Raw genomic sequence first — 13326 nt, forward strand, 5'->3', positions numbered from 1 at the left:
AGGGTTCGAGTCTGGGTTCGTCTGACTCCAAAGCCTAAGCTGTAGACCTCCAGGCTCTCCCAACTCAGTCATTTGGAGCCAGGACTTCCTTATACCATTAGCTCCCACATTTATCGTCTACATAACCATAATGATTAAGGGAATGGTGTGGGGGTGGACTGCTGCTTTATGAAGCAGTCTAAAATGATTTTCACTCCGGTTCGTAAAGACGGCGGATGGGCTTGTTCCTCAAATTCTGAAATCCTAGGGCGAACAGGCAGTTTGGAAGCTGGAGGTAAGTTTAGGGCAAACAAGGAAATAATACTTCTCCTAGCACGTAATAAAGTTATGGAACTCATTACCCTGAGAGGCAGTACAGACAGGAAATGTAAATGGATTAAAAAAGAGTTTGGACAAATTTATGAATGACAGAGTCGTAAAAGGCTTCTAACAGAAGCTGGAATATACGAGGTGTGACTATGAAGCAGTGAAAATCTTTTTTTTTTTTTTTTTTTTTTTTTTTTTAACAAACACCAGAACTTGTATATCCGAATAAATATATTTTTCCTTCAAAGTAGCTGCCTTGGGAGAATACGTGCTTACTCTAATACTGCTTGCTTGCTCAGACATATTTGGAACTCACAGGAGTTTCTTAAAGGTTCAAGTTCACCCGCCTCCCCTTTTACAGATAAGGAGACTGAAACCTAAAGCCATTGCATAACGCACCCACGTTCACACAGAAGCCCTTCTAGGATTAGAATCCCAGCTGCCCGACTTCAGCTGTATTACCCCTTCATTGCCACGTGCTGTCTCCGGCTCTACATTTCTTCGGAGTCGGTGGCTCATTCTTTAGGTCGTCCTAACGGTGGTAAATCTTTATCCTTTGTGAACGGGTTTCTGGGACAGCCAAAACTGAGGAGATTCAAGGCTGATGATTAAGCTGTTTGTTCAAGCTGTGGATTGGTATTATGTGTTCGGCAAAAACGCCTTTGGAGAGGTCGAACCGCTTGTACGATGTCAGAAATGAACGGGCTGCCCGAGCTGTATGAAGAAAGCAATGACCTGCAGTGGACCTCGCAGTCCCCGCTTGGCGAGGGTAAACTCCCGCAGATGGAGGTAGGCAGCGGGAGCCGGGAGCCATGCCTGAACGCCTCCCGCAGCGGGGCCCAGCTGAAGGCCCAGTGGAGGAGGAGGCCCGGCCACAGCTGGAGGCCCAAGGCCCAGTGGAGGAGGAGGCCCGGCCACAGCTGGAGGCCCAAGGCCCAGTGGAGGAGGAGGCCCGGCCACAGCTGGAGGCCCAAGGCCCAGTGGAGGAGGAGACCCGGCCACAGCTGGAGGCCCAAGACCCAGTGGAGGAGGAGGCCCGGCCACAGCTGGAGGCCCAAGGCCCAGTGGAGGAGGAGGCCCGGCCACAGCTGGAGGCCCAAGGCTCAGTGGAAGAGGAGGCCCGGCCACAGCTGGAGGCCCAAGGCCCAGTGGAGGAGGAGGCCCGGCCACAGCTGGAGGCCCAAGGCCCAGTGGAGGAGGAGGCCCGGCCACAGCTGGAGGCCCAAGGCCCAGTGGAGGAGGAGGCCCGGCCACAGCTGGAGGCCCAAGGCCCAGTGGAGGAGGAGGCCCGGCCACAGCTGGAGGCCCAAGGCCCAGTGGAGGAAGAGGCCTAGCCACAGCTGGAGGCCCAAGGCCCAGTGGAGGAGGAGGCCCAGCCACAGCTGGAGGACCAAGGCCCAATGGAGGAAGAGGCCCAGCCAATGGTGGAGCCTCAGGGGGAATGAGGCCTTGCTAACCGGCCCAGCCCTGGGGAGCCGCCGGGGCCTGGTCGCGGGCCCTGACTTCGAGAGCCAGGACGAGGGCGAGGATTTTGATGACTGGGAAGACGACTACGATTACCCTGGAAGAGGAGCAGCTGAGTGGTGCCGGCCACCGAGTATCAGCGGCCCTTGAAGCAGCCAACAGGATGTTTCTGAGAACATCCAGAGCCAGGGAAGCAGCCCCGGGTGGCGGGTTTCAAATGCATTATGAGAAGACCCCATTTGTTCAGATGGCTTTTATCTAAGAGCTATTTACACGTATGGTTGTCAATCGTCTGACCGAAGAACTCGGGTGTGATGAGATTATTGATAGAGAGTAACTAAATGCCGTTAAAAGAGGAGGAAAAGTGGAGGAGAGACCCCACATTCTACGGTCTTTTGGGTTCATTCCAGAGAGTACCATGGCCATGAAAAACTTGATCTTCAAAAAAAAGATTTTTGTCGTTGTTGTTGCCTTGCAGAATAGAATAGGGCAGTGACTGCACAGTTATGAAAAAGAAAAAATTGTTAAAGAAGAAGAAAAGGCATCTTAGGACTGTGGAAATCTGTTTTCGAGAATGTTCCTGAAACACCTGTGGCTTTGACTTTGCTATTGATCCAGATTCTTTTCCTTGCGTTGGGGAAAATATCTTTCATATTTCACTGTAAGGGATGGTTTTGCAAGAAAAAGTTAACATCAAGACAGACTGCCAGTACAAAAGCCCAGTGAATAATAATTACATGAGAAAAAGTAACTAATACATCCAGTTTAGGACATGAGATGTCTGAGTCATTTGGACTGATAGCCCACTGAGAGAACTCTGAAGATTCCACTTTGTGGTCTATCCAAGCCAATTACAGGCGAAAGACTTTGGTTGAACTTCATGACATAAGACCTGTTAAAGGGAAAATGTCAAGTAAAAGGAAAGCCCTACATCTACAAAAAGACTGAACAATTATGCCCTCAATCTTTAAAGGTTTTAAACCTGCCCAGAAATCCTCTTTGGTATCTGAAGTTTCCCCTCTGTCTCCTCCTCTAAATAAGCTTGTTATTGGTTATGCACCAGCATTTGAAATAATAAAATTTCTTGTTCTGTAAAATATATATATTTAATATATATTTTTATATATACATATATTTTAAATATTTATATAAATATATATGTAATTTATTCAAAACCTGGAGCTTTTTTTTTTTTAACAAAGAGACACTAACATCATGTTCTTCTGCTTCCTATAAACTGGCTTCTTGCTGGCCATCTTCTACTGCCCTTAAGGGGTATGTAACACACCTTCACTTTTAGACCACTTCATAAGCCGGGTCTTTGAGTAGGATGGTGGCAGCATCTTCTTCCCCATGACAGGTAACGACAGCACAGCCAAAGGAAATTGCTCTTTGAAAGACAAAACAAAGCGAGCCCCTCTCGGGGCAAGAGGAGATGGCTTTGAAGCTCTTGGTACTTCTGGAAGGAATGCTGTAGGTACCCCAGAGCCCGACTTCAAACAGATGAAAGACAGTTTGAATAATGAGGATGGAGAGAAGAGCCTTGAGAAAGCAGGGTTAAAACGTGAGTATAGAACCACCATTGTCATTGAGAAGATAAAAGAGAATTGCAAAGCTCAGATGAAAAAGAGGGGAGATGACTGTGAGCCTCCCAGAGGCAGCAAATGTGGGCACCAGGGATGGATCTCATCAAGATCCAACTAAAGACAGAGGTCACTGGGAGCTCACTGGTTTGTATTCATTCATGCTCTGCCAGTTGAATTCACTTTGATCACCAAATATCCTTTTCATTTGGATTTATAACAAAAATAAAGGAGGAGGGAGAGTGATGGGAGGAAGAGACAGGCAGAGCGAAACCCCAAAGTCCATGAAGCATGTTACACCAGTTTTGCTAAGGCTTGGAAATGTTACTTCTCCAAATGGACTCACGGCCTTGAACCAAAGCTAACAAAGAAAAGACAAACATGTCACCGAAAGTAACATGTTGACATGTGTTGATGTCTCAGCCAAAATTTATAACATAACCCAGAAGGAACACTTGAGATGCCTGGCCATGCGTTCTAGTTACTGGTGTGTTTCTGGGGAATTCTGGTAGGACATACCCCAGAGAGGTCAAGGCCAGCAAAGAAAGCTGGAAACAGCAGCTCTAGGTCCTGTGACTAAAGCTGTTAAAAAAAAAAAAAAATTAACCTTCGTCTTGTGATGTGTGAAGCAGACAGAGCAGAAAACCTGGTTAGGATAGAAATGGAAAAGAGTGGCTATCATGATGAAATCTTTGAAGAGAATCTGTAAGAAGAGAACAACTACATACGTATGTTTCTCCACACACGTACACGCACATACACGCATGCATGCACGCTGAAGATGCTTATAGAGGTGTCCACAGTGCATGGCTTCTTGGGGCTTGACCAAGAAACTGTAGGGCAGTGTAGGTAAGGTTATGGCCATGCAATCCTCGTGTGTAGGTTTGCACATGCACACGCGGCCCACTGTGTGCCTCTGCACGTGTGCGTGTGCACATACAGACGTGCGTACACACTTATCTCACGCAACAGAATTATTATATACCCTCTTGGGTAAGACAGGGAGGGGAAGAAGTTGAGCCTTAGCGGTAGGTGCGAAGTTGCTAATGGTAGGAAACTGCTTATTTGGAAAACTTCTACAATTCCACTTAATCCCACCTTGGCTCCCACCCAACCCCACAGAGCCTTGTGGATTTAGCAGAGACACAGAGGTTAAAAAAGGACCCCTGGATGCTTTTTTGGGAAAGGCCCTCATTTTGGAGGGTCCCTACTGGGTCCCTGGAATGAGGGAACAATCACTTCCTCAGCTTTGCAGACAGGCTCCCAGGGAAGGTGCTACCTGGAGCAGCGCCGTCCTTTTGGGGCACAATTTGGGGGTGCGGGTTGGCTTACTCTGCAGTATGGGGAAGGTATAGATATGGCTGTGGAGTCCTTGCTGTCTTTACTTAAGAATGGACAGTCTTCGGGCTCAAAAATATTTTGGGGGGGGCGGCGCTTGGGTGGCTCAGTCAGTTAAGCGTCTGACTTGGGTTCAGATCATGATCTCACAGTTCGTGAGTTTGAGCCCCGCGTCGGTCTCTGTGCTGGCAGCTCAGAGCCTGGAGCCTGCTTCGGATTCTGGGTCTCCCTCTCTCTCTTCCCCTGCCCTGCTCACACTGTCTCTGTCTCTCAAAAGGTGAATAAAAGTTAAAAAAATATATATGTATATACATATACATTCATATTCATATTCATATTCATATTCATATATATACATATAGGTATTTTGTGGATCTTTTCTCCCTCCATCTCTGTCTTGCTGTCACCAGGCTGGATAAGCACCTCATCTTCTTCCTGACCTTTGGCAGACATTGCTGTGGATCCTTGGTGGTCACAGGCCGCAGTGGACGCAAAGATGCTCTGAGTTCAAAGACGGGGCTCCCAGCCAATCCATTTCTATCCACCTGCATCCCGACTCCTGGCTACCGTGTCAGCCCGGGATCCAATATACCTCTTTTAAAAAGTGGCAAATATTATTTATTTAAAGAAAACCCATTCATTTTCAAATTACAGTGCATGTTTCAAATTGAAAATAAATCTTGAAAGACACTATGAGGTATTACCAGTGTTTGCCAGACTCAAAGGGGCAGAGAAAACACTAGAATCATCTGGCCCAGGGCGCCTGGGTGGCTCGGTAGGTTAAGCGTCCGACTCTGGCTCAGGTCACGATCTCACGGTCCGTGAGTTCGAGCCCCGCGTCGGGCTCTGTGCTGACTGCTCAGAGCCCGGAGCCTGTTTCAGATTCTGTGTCTCCCTCTCTCTCTGCTCCTCCCCTGTTCATGCTCTGTCTCTCTCTGTCTCAAAAATAAATGAACGTTAAAAAAAAAAAATTTTTAAATCATCTGGCCCATGAATAACTTGAGGGCTAGAGAAGGAGATACTTATCATTCTGTTCAGTCTCCTGCATGCTCCCCAAATGCGCCATGACAAACTATGAAAGCTTGTTGTCCTTTGATACAACAAAATAAAATCCTTGCTACCCCCACCGCCCCCCGCCAAAGTTAAATAGAGATAGTCCATTCTGGTTCATTGTGATCTCTTCTTGAGTTTAGACGGACAGTTCACTGCTTCATGTGTTCAGGTGCCACCTGAAAACTTCATCAATAATGACCTGTGGAGATAGATAGGGCTTCCATGGGAATCTCAGAGTCCCACAAGCCCTAGCGAGAACTTTGCAGCTTTGCACCCTCAAAGTCCAGTTCAGGCTCCTCCCAGAGACTCTTCTTTCTAGGTCTTCTTGCTGCCCGGTCTCAAGAGTTTCTCCCGCCCCCTAAACAACTGACCAAGTCCACGTTATTTGATTAATCTAAAAGGAAATTCAAAACGGAAACTGGTAGCATGGATCCACTCACCTGATCCTGCTGTTACGTGAGAAAAAGCAACATGGCCTACTTAAAATCCATGTGGGTTTGAGACAAATAGTGCCTGTCAGAAAAGAAGCTTTTTCCTGTAGCATCTTTTTAGACTTTGTTGGGTTTTTTTTTTTTTTTTTTTTTGCTTCCCAGGAACCACTTTTTTACCTCCAGACATTCTTCAGACTAATTCCGCACAGTAAGCTACTGAAACGTGAGCAGGAAAATTAAAACGTAACGTGTTAAGGGACTCGTTCAAGCTGATCCATGACCCTGGACACTCAGAGGAGAGTGGAGTCCTGGCCTAGGCGTGGGGTATGGAGACCCGTGAGCGGATGACCTTGGGGCTGTGTCGCTAAATCTCAAGTCCAGGGAAGGACCTCAAGTATGTGGAATGGAAAACCAAGTATCTAAGCCAACCGACATGCATAGCTTTGGAACCCTGGTTCCACCACTGTTTAGCTTTGTAAATATGGGGCAGTTATTTAATCTCTGGACCCTCATCTGTAAAATGGGAATGATGGTGGGTAATATGGCAATTTGACTTGGCATTTGGTAGCCAGGGTAGAGATTTTGGCATTCACACCAAATTTTATGACCGTAAAAGAAAAATAGCAAAATGCTAGCTGTAAAAATTATCAAATATTTTATAAGGAAGACACCCCGTGACTCCCACCTATCCGTGAGACTCATCCTAAGGATGAGAGGGAGTTTGGGATGGAATATGTTTGGAGAAGGGGGTGCGGGGTCAGAAACGGGCTGAGGGTTGCAGAGAAAATGGAACATTTAATTATATGACTTCTGAGCTTTATCAAAAGGTCTCTCTTTAAAATGCCCTTCCTTGTGGTGGGGGTGGGGGGCATCTGGGTGGCTCAGTCGGTTAAGCGTCTGACTTCAGTTCAGGTCATGATCTAGCGGTTCATGAGTTCCCACCCCGCATCGGGCTTTGTGCTGACAGCTCAGAGCCTGGAACCTGTTTCAGATTTTGTGTTTCCCTCTCTCTCTGCCCCTCCCCCACTCGCACTCTGTCTCTCTCTCTCTCTCTCTCTCAAAAATAAAGGTTAAAAAAATTTTTTTTTAGATGTCCTTCTTTGGAGATGAATTCTGTAGGTTCTGGGGAGGTTTACATGAGATAATGTTTGTTAAGAGCCCAACACGCGGCAGGTATGGCATTAATGTTAGCTCTCCTTCCCCCTCTCCCTTCTTCTACCCTCCATCCTCCTTCTCTCTCTTCCTCTGAGCCCATGCTCTTAACTCCAAGCTATACTGCTTCTCAAACTTAGTATCTCAGAAACTGAGCCCTGTCATGGCACAGAGAAATCGACATTCATTTTCTTGGCATCCGCAGGGGATGCAGCCATTTTCCTCAGTCAGTTAAAAGATTGAACCCTTCCATCACCTTTACACCCTATTCTCAAAGACCTTTTAGGTCTACCGACTCCCATTCAGGGTCACCGGTGAATCATTCATTTGTCCCCAGCTAGATGGAAGGAAGGCATAGGACAACTGTCCAGGGTTCTAGGAGCCCATGGTGGAGATGAACTGGGCTCGTAAGGAAAACTGGCCAATCGTAGGGGCTTAATTAAGGGCCATGTTTTACAGGATGGGCCAGGAAAACAGGGGAGGGAGTTGAGTTGACTGAGAACCCAAGTCAGCCTTGTTCATCTGAACTACTTCTTGGAATCAGAAGCACATTGTTCTGGGTCCCACCTGACACCTAGGAATAGGGTGATGGGAGAAGTTCACATGCTGTGATTATTTTCAGTTTTTCATTTTTAAATTACCCATGTACAGCAGGGATTTTTTTCCCTCCCTATAGCCTGCTTTTTTCAAGCCCTCATCCCTGTTGGGGAAGAGATCTTCCAGAAAGATATCGAAAACAGACTTCCCGATGGAAAAAACTCATCAGAGTTACGCTGCTCAAGGAGGCCAATGTGGGCGAGAGATTGGCTGTTTGTAGATGGCCCTTTCTGAGGATCCCGAAGCCCTACAGCCTCCTGAGCCATGCAGGGGTCTTAAAGTTCTCCATGTAGATGGGACTAGGGCTGGGGCAGGCAGGGGGTAGGGCGGTCCCAGAGTTTGGGTGCTGGATTTTGGAAGAGCGAGGTGGCTGCCTTTCACTCTCGCATAGACCATCAGGCAACCCTTTTTTCTTATTAAGTAATTCTGACCACTTTCCCATACTCAGAAATTTATTTCTCCGACATCACTCTTTTTAAACACAGTTTCAAGTTTATTTATTTTGAGCGAGAGGGAGCACAGAGCCTGATGTGGGGCTCGATCTGAACAAACCGTGGGATCATGACCTGGGCTGAAATCAAGAGTCAGACACTTAACCCACTAGGCCACCCAGGCGCGCCCCTTCTCTAACATCATTCTTAGGGCCTGTAGTGAAGTCCATGGAAGGAAGGTACTCTTTTTAGTTTCTAACTTCCTAGTTTGTCTTTCTGGGCCGCTTGCAGTAGAATCTCCAGAACTTGTCTGCATGGCTTAGTGAGCTTGGGGGAAACTTCCCCTCCCCAGAAGAAATCAGAGGCTGACGGGGCTGATGTTAGCACCCCTGCCAGGGGTCCATCTTGACCTGAGCCCCTGCTCCTCACGGTGGGACAGGGCCCAGGCCTCGATGTTCACAGCCACAGTACACATGGCATTTCAGCCAACACACACAATTACACTGTCCCTTAATTAGAACTCTCTCTTTATACCAGAGAAAGCCTCAGCTGCTTGTCAACGAAAACATATTTGTACCGTGGCCTTCAAAGCACACACACATAAATTGCCAATTATTCCCCATTCATAGACTCTGGCAAGACACAGGGGAGAGCTGTTTGCTTTCCCTTAGGCCAAATTAAGACTTGCCTTTCATGGCAACTTATTTGTGGGAGTAATTTTCCACCTCATTTAATTAGGCTAATTGATTCAGCAGTCCCGTCAAGGGGCAACACGGCACTGGGTGCTCGGGGCAAATTACTCTCGTGCTCCTTGGACTGGCTTTGAGCAATGACCTGATTAGCTTTCCTGTTTTCAAACCCAGGTCAGGCCAGACCCTGTGTGTCTGACTTTGCGGCACACAGGTAAGTACATGTGGAGAGCCACTAATTTATTAAGTGCTTTGAAGAGAGCTGGGTGCTCAGCCCAGGCGGGTGATTCCATCCAAGGAACAATTAGCCCACTGAAGCATGAGAGTGAGTTGTAGTAACCAGATTCCGGGGAGCTGGTGGACTGAGCCGATTCCGGAGCAGCTAAGTGTTGTCATTCTCTTCAACTGTCGGTTTAAATTTTATAGGAGCCATTCTGTAGGCCATGTTCCAGTACATCCGGTTCATGAATTGTTTTGAAAGATTTTTAGGAAAAATAAATAAGGGGTAGGCCCTCAAATCTTGCTAAATTACAAATGAGTTTCTGCCCCCTTTTCCAGGTTCTCCTTCTCTCCCCTGTCCTGATAAATGTGTGTTTTATGGAGTGTTAGGTATAGAGACATTGGCAATGCAGCAGAAAGGGACCATTGGGCAACCAATATTCATTGGAGCCATCTATGGCCGGGCACTGTCCTCGACTCTTTATATGAATACAAAATGTATATTCATTTATTTAATCCTTGGGAACTAGGTACAGTTGGTATCTTCATATACACATGAGAAAAATGAGACTTGAGAGGTTAGGGAACAGGCCCAGAGTTATATACCTGGTGACCATGGAGACAGGACTCAAACGCTATGCTCTTCACAACCCCCCAGGAAATGCTTGTGGGTACGGACAAGCAATGAAGTGTTCACAAGTTATGAGGGAGGAAGATGTGTTCTCCTTTTGCATTGTTATATAAATGTCCTCCTGTTAAATTAGGGAAGAAGATGAGACCGTGTGTCAAAGTTGACCTAAAACAGGAGGCGGCAAACTTTTTCTGTAAAGGTCCAGATAATAAATATTTTAGGCTTTGCGGATCACATGTGGTCTCTGTTGCAACTACTCAACTCTGTGTCGTAGCACAAAAGCAGCCATAGACAATATGTAACCAAGTGAAAGTGGCTGTGTTCCAATAAAACTTTATTTATAAAAACAGATGGCTAGGGGCCCCTGGGTGGCTCAGTCGGTTAAGCGTCTGACTTCAGCTCAGGTCATGATCTCGCGGTTCATGGGTTCGAGCCCCACGTTGGGCTCTGTGTTGACAGCTCGGAGCCTGGAGCCTGCTTCGGATTCTGTGTCTCCCTCTCTCTCTGCCCCTGCCCCACTCATGCTCTCTCTCTCTCTCTCTCAGAAATAAACATTAAAAATTGAAAAAAATAATAATTAAAAAAAAAAACCAAACACAGATGGCTGGCCGGATTTGGCCCACAGGCCACAATTGCCAACCTGTGGCCTAAAAAATAGTATTGTATGCACTTAAACCACCATGAAACAGTCCAAAATCTTAAAAAGAAAATAAAACTTGTAACTCTTCCATTTTACTTATGATACAAATGCACTCATGTTTTCATGCCCAAGCTAATCCATTTCTTGAGCCTCATTCTCTCTCTCTCTGCTTTCTTCTTATAGGCGACAGTTCAGTGCATTGCATAAACATGGCTCTGAATTTACCATTTTCCCAACCTAAAAGCAAGGGTGGTCAGGCCACCTGGGGCAATGGTGAATGGTGGGTGAGAGGCAGAGCCCCTTTCCAATAAACAACCTGGGCTGTTTATTGGGTTTTTGAGGCAACTAAGCCTCAGGGAAATTCTGGGAGCCCGAGGTTGGCAGAGACACAGGGTGAGGTATCCCCCTTTGTCACTGACCAGCGCAAATGTGCCTTCATTTTGTACGCCATCAGGAACACCTCTGTAATAATTTTCCTGTCCTCATTAAGTTTGAGTTTGCAAGGAGACTCTCCAAAGCCAAGTTAAATACTCTGAGGCTTTATGTCTGTGATTCAGGCAACTGCCACCCAAGAGAGGGGAAATGCCTGGCTTCTCCCACAGAACAAGGTCTGGGGCAGGGGTGGGGGAGGCTTTCCTCTCAGGGAAACTGACATAACACGGCCAATATTTTCATTAAAATAATAGAGCCCAGTGAAGTCAAAATAATAAATAGTAAATAAAATAATGGCGTCACCCTCTGCAGTGAAGAAGGCAATTTTACTTTCACAGTGTCTTTAAATGTTATATATTTATTTCATGCTTGTTTATTTTTGAGAGAGAGAGACCGAGTGTGAGGGGGGAGGGGCAGAGAGAGAGGGAGACGCAGAATCCGAAGCAGGCTCCGGGCTCTGAGCTCGTCAGCACAGACGGGGATTGAACTCGAGAACTGTGAGAACGTGACCTGAGCCAAAGTCAGATGCTTAACCGACTGAGCCAACCAGACGCCCCTTAAATGTTATTTTTGTCATTGTGTCTGGAGTCAGATGCTTTCTGGAACAGAGCTAGAGGCCCATGGCCATATTAACAGGGCCCATGGAGAGTGGCCCTCTGATATCAGGTGGAGGAGGGCCAAGGTGTTCACCCGGCTTCCCTTTGCTGGTTCCAAAGACGTTGTTCTCAGAGGCGGCTTCAGACACATACATGGAAATGGCTGCACATGCCTAAGAAAGGCCTCTGTTGGGAGAGAGGCTGGGAGTCCCCGAAAGGAGGGGTAGCTGGGAGTTAGTGGGCTTTTATAGGCACCATGAGATACCACACATACCTGGCACTCCTCAGAGACAATGTTCGACATTGTTCTGGGTTCTTTCCTGGCTCTGGCCTTGCTCCTGTCTTCAGGTATCTTCCCGTCTTTTACTCTCTTACTTCCTCTCTTCTGTATCCCTTCTTCCCACCCCCCTCCAACCACAGTTCATTTCCCTGCTCTGTTTTACACTATAACCGAGCATGACCAATGACAGAGAGGAAAGATTGCAATTTCCATTTAAGTTCCTGACAAAGAATTGCCAACATAAGCCTGTGGATAAGGGCTGAAGTTTTGAGTAGAAACCTGAGAATCACCAACATTCCAAATGAAAGATTCTTTCAAAATGAAACATGCTGCTTTGGCATGGGTATGTCTTAAGCCAAATTATAGAAAGGGCACAGACCCAAACTTCTATTTCTCCTGCTTTCGTGAAGAGTTTAGACACTCATTTATCTAAGACACATATTCTTAACAGAGGAAATATTGCTGCCAAGGGGGCAAAAAAGTGGTTGGGGGAGGGGAATTAGATATTGCAATGAATTACGGCCCTCCAAAACTCAACCTTGCCCATCAACGTAAGCAGATAGACAATATATCTGCAGTGTCCAAATTTCATGATGGCAGGGATACAATTAGGAAAAAAATGTGTAAAAAGTCTCCCCAAGGGGGAGATATAATGAATAAAGTCTGAGAAACACTGATCTAGGGAAGGGAAATAGACAGAATATGGAGCCCTTTCCATCTAAAACGCTAGACAATGTTTTCCCGCTTTCACTACACAAATATAAATTCCTCACTAGATGACTCACGTGAGAGAATTAGATTTATAGATGGTCTTTGCTTCTAAATGGACATTTGCCTCAGATTTCTGGCTTCCCTAAGGGTCTTAGGCCCACAGAGAGATTCTCCACACACCAAATCTTGCCTTTCTCCCAGGCAGCTTGAATGTGATAACAGACTCTGAGCTAGAAGGAATCCTGTCCAAGTTTCATCTCTCTCAGATGCACCTTCCCATCCTATGAGCAATTTTAGAAGTCTATGTGTATTTTTATAGCTTTGTACTAGATTAATGTGACGAAGTCTAGGATTTGTTGAGGACAATTTATTCCATATGACCAAAAATGTAGACTGAAGTCTTAGAATATAGTAAGGCAAGTAAGTGGATGTGAGTTTCTGTGCATGAGGACTGCATTCCAATAGCTTGATGCATTCTCCCCTCATGCTTTGTATGTTTATGGGCAAAATTAGAATTAATCAGCCACACTGTTCTCCAATAGAAATTACTGACCAGCTGAAGGCTGGTACCTCATTGGGCCCCAAGGCAGCAAGCTTTGCACAATGTATACATCTCCTCATTAAGTCTAATTTATCCACAGTACTCTCTTCCTTGGCATGCTGACTGCCCTGTGATACTTGCCAGAATCATGGCCTGATGATCTTTCCCTGGATTAGTGTCCTATGAAACCAGCCTTGTCAACCTCTCTAGCAAGGTGAGGAAATACAGTGGA

The 13326-nt window shown here is 46.4% G+C and overlaps 1 pseudogene; it reads left to right on the forward strand.

Annotated features, from left to right (window-relative positions):
* The first annotated feature begins 993 nt into the window (after window positions 1-993).
* LOC132666425 (EP300-interacting inhibitor of differentiation 1-like) lies at window positions 994-2107 on the forward strand (annotated as a pseudogene).
* The last annotated feature ends 11219 nt before the right edge of the window (window positions 2108-13326 follow it).

This window comes from Panthera onca, chromosome B2, assembly GCF_046562875.1.
Source record: "Panthera onca isolate mPanOnc1 chromosome B2, mPanOnc1 haplotype 2, whole genome shotgun sequence".
In the NCBI taxonomy this organism is placed as follows: Eukaryota; Metazoa; Chordata; class Mammalia; order Carnivora; family Felidae; genus Panthera; species Panthera onca.